The sequence below is a fragment of the Barbatula barbatula genome (genome assembly GCF_947034865.1).
Source record: "Barbatula barbatula genome assembly, chromosome: 5".
In the NCBI taxonomy this organism is placed as follows: Eukaryota; Metazoa; Chordata; class Actinopteri; order Cypriniformes; family Nemacheilidae; genus Barbatula; species Barbatula barbatula.
The window spans coordinates 18,357,623-18,365,746 of NC_136769.1; the positions used below are offsets into that span (position 1 = coordinate 18,357,623).

At 37.1% G+C, this 8,124-nt stretch overlaps 1 pseudogene across 1 annotated transcript; it reads left to right on the forward strand.

The window, feature by feature from the left end:
* The first annotated feature begins 699 nt into the window (after positions 1-699).
* Positions 700-6,816, forward strand: LOC306894909 (protein NLRC3-like; annotated as a pseudogene). The gene is made up of 6 exons: positions 700-743; positions 2,166-2,258; positions 2,445-4,223; positions 4,751-4,924; positions 6,333-6,506; positions 6,641-6,816. The product of its transcript is annotated as a protein NLRC3-like (transcript).
* Positions 6,817-8,124: the final 1,308 nt, after the last annotated feature.

Here is an 8,124-nt window from a genome sequence, read left to right on the forward strand (position 1 = left end):
ATTTCGAGGCACCCTGATACTAAAATACAACATCTAATAATATACATCATTCTACATAATCTAGTCAGTCTGTGTAGATATGTTTTCATAATAGCCTATTTTAGCATTTTTGTTGTTTAAGCAAGCCTTTTATATTACGTTATTGACTACACTGTAAAAATTTCCAGTTGGTTGTTTGCATACCTTTAAATGCCTGTCAGAATCAAGTATTCCCTCATTCCATGAATGCTTAAAAACTATTTTGCTCATTGTTTGCTCTTGATGTTTACACAGATGACTGCGACCGAATAAAAAGCAAAAAGCAAATGTTAAATGTTTATGGACCACCACTTTAAACAGGTAAAATCTGTTAAAATTTTCAGAAAATCGTTTATAAAACCATAAAGAAGTATTTTCGTGTATTTACCTGACGTTACAGATGGAAGATTATGGTTAGGTAAATCCAGTCAAATTGCACTCAAGTGTCGCGAGGCTCTTTCAATTTCTCTTTTCTTTTCAACTTCTACTTCTGTCTAAACAATAATCGTTTGTTTTTTATATTGTATTCATGTAATTAATATTTTGTGTTTAAATTACACTCAAGATTCATTCTTCTGATTTATAATAGCTGTTTATTCAGGTTGATTTTGAGTCTATGTCATTTATACATTCAGTGTCAGTTGTGGAGATCAGATCCTTCGGGTCAGATTCAGATCCATCATGGACGAAACACAAACATCCACAGATGGAGATTTCTCCATCAGGTACTTTCTGTAATTATGCTTTACTAAAGTCGTCATGTGTAGTAATTAAAATAGTAGTTTTTCAATTAGTCTCATTATGATATTTCATAATCTTGTTCCCCATCATAAAAGATGAATAGTGTGAATAAAATATTTTATTGGTATTTTTAAGCATAGCAGTGATCAAGAGAAACACATCTGTGCAATTGAATATGATCGCACACTAACACGACTGAATGTCATTTGTTAACTCACTCGGATGAACTGTAATATGTTTTATAGTTTAGTTCAGCAGAAGAGATCAGATCCAACTTCCAGCTCTGTGTCTGTGAAGAGTGACTTGTCTATGAAACAGAATTGAACCTAAAGAGTGAAGGTCACAGGTATTACATTTCCTTTAGTTGGGTATTTTATACAATCATTTGTAAAAAAAATTTAACTGTAATTTCTAAAATTAACTGTAACAAAGAAATCCTGTTAAAAAAGACATTTTTCGGCAATTCGGGCACCAGAAATATACTGCATAATAACAGTTATCCCTTTTAAAATTACATGGTTTCCCTGTTTTTCTAGTAAAGTTGTGTCATTTATGCTTGTTGCCTTTATTTAAAAAATACATAAAAAGATCTGTAAACTTTTTTACAGTGTAGATTCAAGTTACAAGTGATTGTAACTGAATGTTGTTTGATAAAAGCAGTAATTTCTCTGTTTTGTTTTATAGTTTAGTTCAGCAGAAGAGATCTATGTCTATGAAGAGTGACATGTCTATGAAACAGCCATTGAATCTAAAGAGTGAAGGTCACAGTTATATAATTTCAATAAAGCTTTAGTTGGGCATTTTATACAATTATTTGTAAATAGATGATACATTAAAATTATGATTGTAGAAGACATCTTTTAAGAGGCACATCTATGCAAATATAATTTATTAACTCACGTACTATAACCAGTTCACACACAGACACATTAAAGGGATACTTCACCCAAAAATGAAAAATCTGTCATCATTTACTCACCTTCGACTTGTTCCAAATCTGTATTCATTTATTTTTTGGGGTGAAGTATACCCCTTTAACAGTTCAGCAGACAGTTTTGAGTTTTCAGTATGAATAGATTATAAGTGTTGTTTATAGTTTAGGTCAGCAGAAGAGATCTATGTCTATGAAGAGTGACATGTCTATGAAACCCGTTTCTATAAAACTGTAGTTGGAAATTGTTTTCAATGATAGAGATCATGAGTAATTCATATGATTGTAGAATTATTTGTTTACACCAGTGACATTTAAACTGTTCACACAAAGACACATCTGTGCCATGTTTTAATATAGTGTCAACGAGAAGATCACACATTTTATTAGTAAGGTTCACATCAGAGTCAAATTCACTATAAGAAATGAAAAACACTTATATTCATGTGTCTGATTTTTCAATTCTGCTGCCCAGAAAAATCATAACAGAACCTGGCTGTAAGATGGAGCTTAAACAGTCTCAGGATCAACTACAAGATCCCAATGAAAATACTTGCTCTGCTTTCAGGTAAATCGTGTGATTTGCTTCTTTTAGATGATCTTTTAGGAACTTTTTACAACAAACACATTATAAATAAAACTTTTCATAGGCCGATTAATATGCCCAGAGTTGTGTGCTACAAATAAATAAACAAAAGCCATTTTGATCCATACATTTGTCTTCATCTCACAATCTCTTATTTTAATTTGACAGCCTTGAGTCTAAACTTGCTGAAGTCCTCAACACATTCAGATCAACCCTGAAGACAAAGTGTCAGTGTTTGCGTGAGGGAACATCAAAGCAAGGAAGCCCGACGCTACTAAATGAGATCTACACAAAACTCTACATCACAGAGAGTGAAAGTGGAGAGATCAGTAATGAACATGAGACACAATCCAGGAGAACAGCAACAGAGGACTCACCCATCGAATGCAATGACATCTTTAAACCTTTACCTGCACAAGACAAACCCATCAGAACCGTTCTGACAAAAGGAGTCGCTGGCATTGGAAAAACTGTCTCTGTGAAGAAGTTCATTCTGGAGTGGGTAGATGGAAACGCAAATCAGGACGTCCACCTCGTATTTCCACTTGCCTTCAGAGAGATGAATCTGATGAAGAACAAATCCCTCAGTCTTCTAGGTCTTCTTCATCTTCTCTTCCCGGAGACAAAGGAGATTGAAATATCCAGCGCTGCATATAACCTATTGTTCATCTTTGATGGCCTGGATGAGTGTCATCTCTCTCTAGATTTTCACAGCGGCGTGAGGTTGTGTGATGTAAGTGAATCAACCTCGGTGGACGTGATATTGACAAACCTCATCGCGGGCAATCCGCTTCCCTCCGCTCTCATCTGGATCACCTCCAGACCGGCAGCAGCTGACCTCATCTGCTGTGCATGTGTCGATCGAGTCACTGAGGTACGAGGCTTCACTGACAAACAGAAGAAGGAATACTTCAGCAAGAGAATCAGTGATGAGAGTCTGGCCAACAGAATCGTCTCACACCTGAAGTCATCCAGGAGCCTCTACATCATGTGTCACATCCCATTGTTCTGCTGGATTTCATCCACCATTCTTGTGAGGATGTTGAGTAAAGCAGAGAGCGGAGAGATCCCCAAGACTCTCACTCAAATGTACACACACTTCTTGATCATTCAGACAAACATCAAACACAAGAAGGACTATGAGAAGAGGGATGAAGAAATTATCTTCAAACTGGGCAAACTAGCTTTTGAGCAGCTTGAGAAGGGCAATCTGATCTTCTATGAAGAAGACCTGAATGGGTGTGGCATTGATGTAGCCAAAGCCTCAGTGTTCTTTAGGATTGTGCACTCAGATCTTCAGAGAGGAGGTCAGCTTGCACCTCGAGAAGGTTTACTGCTTTGTTCATCTAAGCATTCAGGAACATCTAGCAGCTCTGTATGCTCACATTTCCTTAACAAACGACAACAGAAATGTGTTGGAACCTGAGCCGACCCGGTTGTCTATGCTTTTGATCAGAGTGATAAATCATCAAAACAGGTTGTATTATCCGAGCTGCATCAGAGAGCTAGATAAAGCTTTACATAGCAAGAACGGACATCTGGATCTGTTCCTACGGTTTCTTCTGGGTCTCTCGCTGGAGTCTAATCAGACTCTCTTACAGGATCTGCTGACAGAGATGAGGAGATGCTCGTACACGAAACTGTCGAGTACATTAAACAGAAGATCAGCGAGAAGCCGCCCACAGAGAAATCCATCAATCTGATTCACTGTCTGAATGAACTGGTAGATGATTCGATGCTGCGGGAGATCCAACATTATGTGAAATGTGGAACGGTGGGACGCTGCAGATTCTCCTCTTCACAGTGGGCAGCTTTAGATTTTGTGTTGCTGACGTCCGAGCAGTATTTGGACGAACTTGATCTGAATATATTTATTGGATCTCAAAACAGAGCAGATGAAGTTCTTGTGAGACTGCTGCCTGTGATTAAAGAATCCAAAAAAGTTCAGTAAGTAAGCTAACACCAATCCAAATATTAACAACTTACTTTAAGTTACTTTTATTATTGCATAATCTTATTGTAGGAAAATAATTTTTAACAAAATAGTATCAGTCTCATTTGACTGATTTACTGAACAGTATCTGATTTGTGAATTATAAGCATGCGTTGTAAAAAAAATCTCTAAAAAAAAACTGTAATTTTCTGCCAGCTGGCGCAAATAAACCTTTTCCTGTAAAATAGTTTCCCAAGTTTTTCTTTTTCTCCAATTTCACCAGTTTCCACAACACACAAAAATCTATAAAAACAAAGTAAATTTACATTTGTTTGTACATTGTACGTATGTGGAAAATCTGTAAAAACAATAACAGAAACATTATGCAACATTAAGTTTTGCAGATAAATCATCTAAAATGTAAAATAATCTGCCATTTCAGTTCAAGAACACTTTACCAAAGATCCGAGACTATGACAATATTACATTTATTCCATTGACATCATGGTAGCAAATAGGGCTTTTCTTTATCTCTCTACAGGTTGAGTGGTTGTGATGTCACAGATGAAGATTGTGCTGCTCTGTCCTCCGCTCTGAGATCGAACCCCTCACATCTGAGAGATCTGAATCTGTTTAAGATTAATGTAGGAGATTCAGGAGTGAAGCTGCTGTCTGCTGGACTGGAGAATCCTCACTGTAAACTGTCGTCACTCAGGTCAGATTGGACAAACGGTCTCTTTAATCGTCCTTCCACTATGTTAAACATAAAACAACTGAAAGATTTAAAAAAAATGTCTAAATAAAGACAATATTCATTTAGAAAAGGATAATGTGGGTGGGATGTCTGGCCTTATAAAAACATGAGATGGACCAATATTATAAAAAATGAGGAGTGTCAAACGAAAAAGCTTGCGTTAACATAATGATATGTCTGTGTAATGTGCATATTCATTTTGTATTTTTAATTTAACCGTTATTTAACCAGTAAAGCTTCTCTGAGTTTAAAAATCTCTTTCACAGGAGTGTCCCGGCCAGCCCTCGAACACACAATTACACATCATTGAATCAATCATTTTCCAGTTTCCAAATATTTGTTGACGCGTACACATACATGCATATATTTAAGAGAAAATAAAAATTTATAAATAAATAAATAGGGATGTAACAATATTATCGATATTGTGTCATCGCAATAGCAAAATTGTTCATCAATATTAATATTATCGTGGTCACATGACTGTATAAAACGATAGGTCTTCTGGGCCCAACATAGAACAATTTTGAAAAAATAATAGATGTTACCTTTGTAAGGTCCATCTGGTGCAATAATTTTATATTATAAAAGGGACTTTTAGGTCATTTCACCCATCACATACTATAAATCATATCTCTAAGCAATACCTATGATTAGAGGATAAATTAAAGAGTATGCTTATGGCACGTTTCCAAGCCACCATTGTAAATACCGCATTACACCCGACAACAGCCTTTACAGCGAGGTATTGCCGTACAGTGAGATTTTGATATTGTTACATCCCTATAAATAAACATTTATATATCATTTGAATTATTGGTAAATATGAATAATAAATACATACTGTATGTGTATGTTTATAAAAACAACAAAGAACATGTTGTCTTCATGGGGTATGCTTGAAGGTCAGAGAGAGACTATAGACCTCTTCAGATGACGTGAACAATGCTGGTTCAACATTGGTCCCAAAGAAATTCCTATATACATAAACAATACTCATAATAAATAAATAAAAACTGAAACCGGAAGTGCTTCTGGACCAGTGCTTACATCTTGCAAAGTGGTCTTTAGAATGAATTTGATCCAGCTGGTGGTGTTGAGGGCTGGTGGTGCTCCTCTTGAGAAATATATTAGCTCTCATGTGTTTCTCAATACTCCTCCGACACATTAAAAATGTAGAAAGGATAAACACAACTATATTACTTGGATGACACTCATACATACAGATTTGTCTTCTTGACACGTTTTGCCACATAATTGCAGTTACATTTAAGGTGTTTGAGGTGTAAGTCAATACGTTTTTATTGAGCTAGTCTACAGTATTTGTCCTTAACTATGAGAGGGATGAATGTTTCTCTGTTCTGTACAGGTTGAGCTGGTGTGATGTAACGGATAAGGGTTGTGCTCCTCTATCTTCCACTCTGAGATCAAACCCCTCACACCTGAGAGATCTGGATCTGTCTCACAATATTCTCGGAGATTCAGGAGTGAAGCTGCTCTCTGCTGTACTGGAGAGTCCTCACTGTAAACTGAAGACACTCAAGTAAAAATCCATGAACAAGACAATTTGTGATGCCTGATAAGAGAAAGCTCATTTGTTATTTTTTTTCACACATATTCACATCACTGCGGATTAAATCTGTGTGAACGGGCGCTGTGTCTCTCTGTTATCTACAGATTGAAGCGTTGTGATATCACAGTTAGGCTGTGCTCCTCTGACTTCAGCTCTGAGATCAAACCCCTCACACCTGACCGATCTGGATCTGTCTGTGAATAATTTAGGAGATTCAGGAGTAGGGGAGCTCCATGCCATACTGGAGAATCCACACTGTAAACTGAAGACACTCAAGTAAGATTCAGTTGATTCATGCTGCTCTCGATTCAGCACTGAGATCAAACTCCAATATCTGTACCTATCAGGGAATAATGTGAAACACTGGAAAGCAGGGCTCACATTTCAACCCGTTCACACGCTCACACGCCACACCTTATATTTCTCACGCAGAGACATTTCCAGGATAACGCTCACCAAGTTGCGCCGAGGAATTAAGTGAGTTCCCCATAGATCTCAGAAGGCCTGCCACGCAGCTATAAAAATATAGCTACCAAACAGCCAATCAGAAAATAGCATTACAGCATCCCGGAAGATTTAGATATTCCCGCAACAACGTTTACACTCTGATTCCAATGACACATTCTGTGATTCACGACACGACATTGATTCAGGTGCTCGCTGAAGTAGCTGCAGAACAGGACAGCTGTCACATTGGTCACATCTCGCCGAAGTGGCTACAGACTGATTCAGAAGGAAAGAAAAAGGAAAGAAAAGAAAAAACTAAACATAGTCCAAATTATTATGGAACATTACTTTGCCGTTTGCCTCTTCCCTGACATCTTTGAAATAGACAAATGCAATTATTAATACTGTGCATTTTCTGGATAAAATATAATGAAATAGCCTAGGCCAAACCTTTGGTTATTACATTTTGGGTATTTCTATGGAAAGACTTATATTCAAAGATGTCAGGGAAGAGGCAAACAAACATTCTTTCATGCTTCGCTCTGAAGGATCAGCTCCCTAAAAAGGTGGCCAGGTCAGAGGAGGAGACAGAAGTAGTGGGATGAGGCAGTGGAGGAGACAGCTAGGTGTCAGTAGAACATGAGTCCGTGGAAGAGACTGGGGAGGACACCATAGAGGAGACAGTGTAGAACCCACTGGAAACAGGGAAAAAGAGAGGATTAAGTAGAGCAGCCACCTATAGGTGTTTCTTTAAGAAGGAGTGGTCCACCCGATGGCCATTCATCACAACGGGAGCAACCAACCCCTTTCTGAAGGCCTAAAAACCTGCTACCTATAAGTTGTAAAGCTTGTCTATGCAATTGTCTATATTGTTTATTTATTTGCCGCCTTCTGGTATTTCATATTTTTAAAATAAATTGTTAAAAAATAATGTGAATAACTCCTTATGATTTATACACTGAAATCATTGATCACTTGAAATTGAATGAAAAATTAAGACCTTGACTTGGAACGCAACGCGGTCCGTATTCAAAAGAATAAACAATGCAATGTGCCTCGTGAACATAGTTGTGAGCATCAAGTCAATGCTTATAATATTAATGCTATTTCTTAATTTCATAAACTTGTACATCGACAGGTT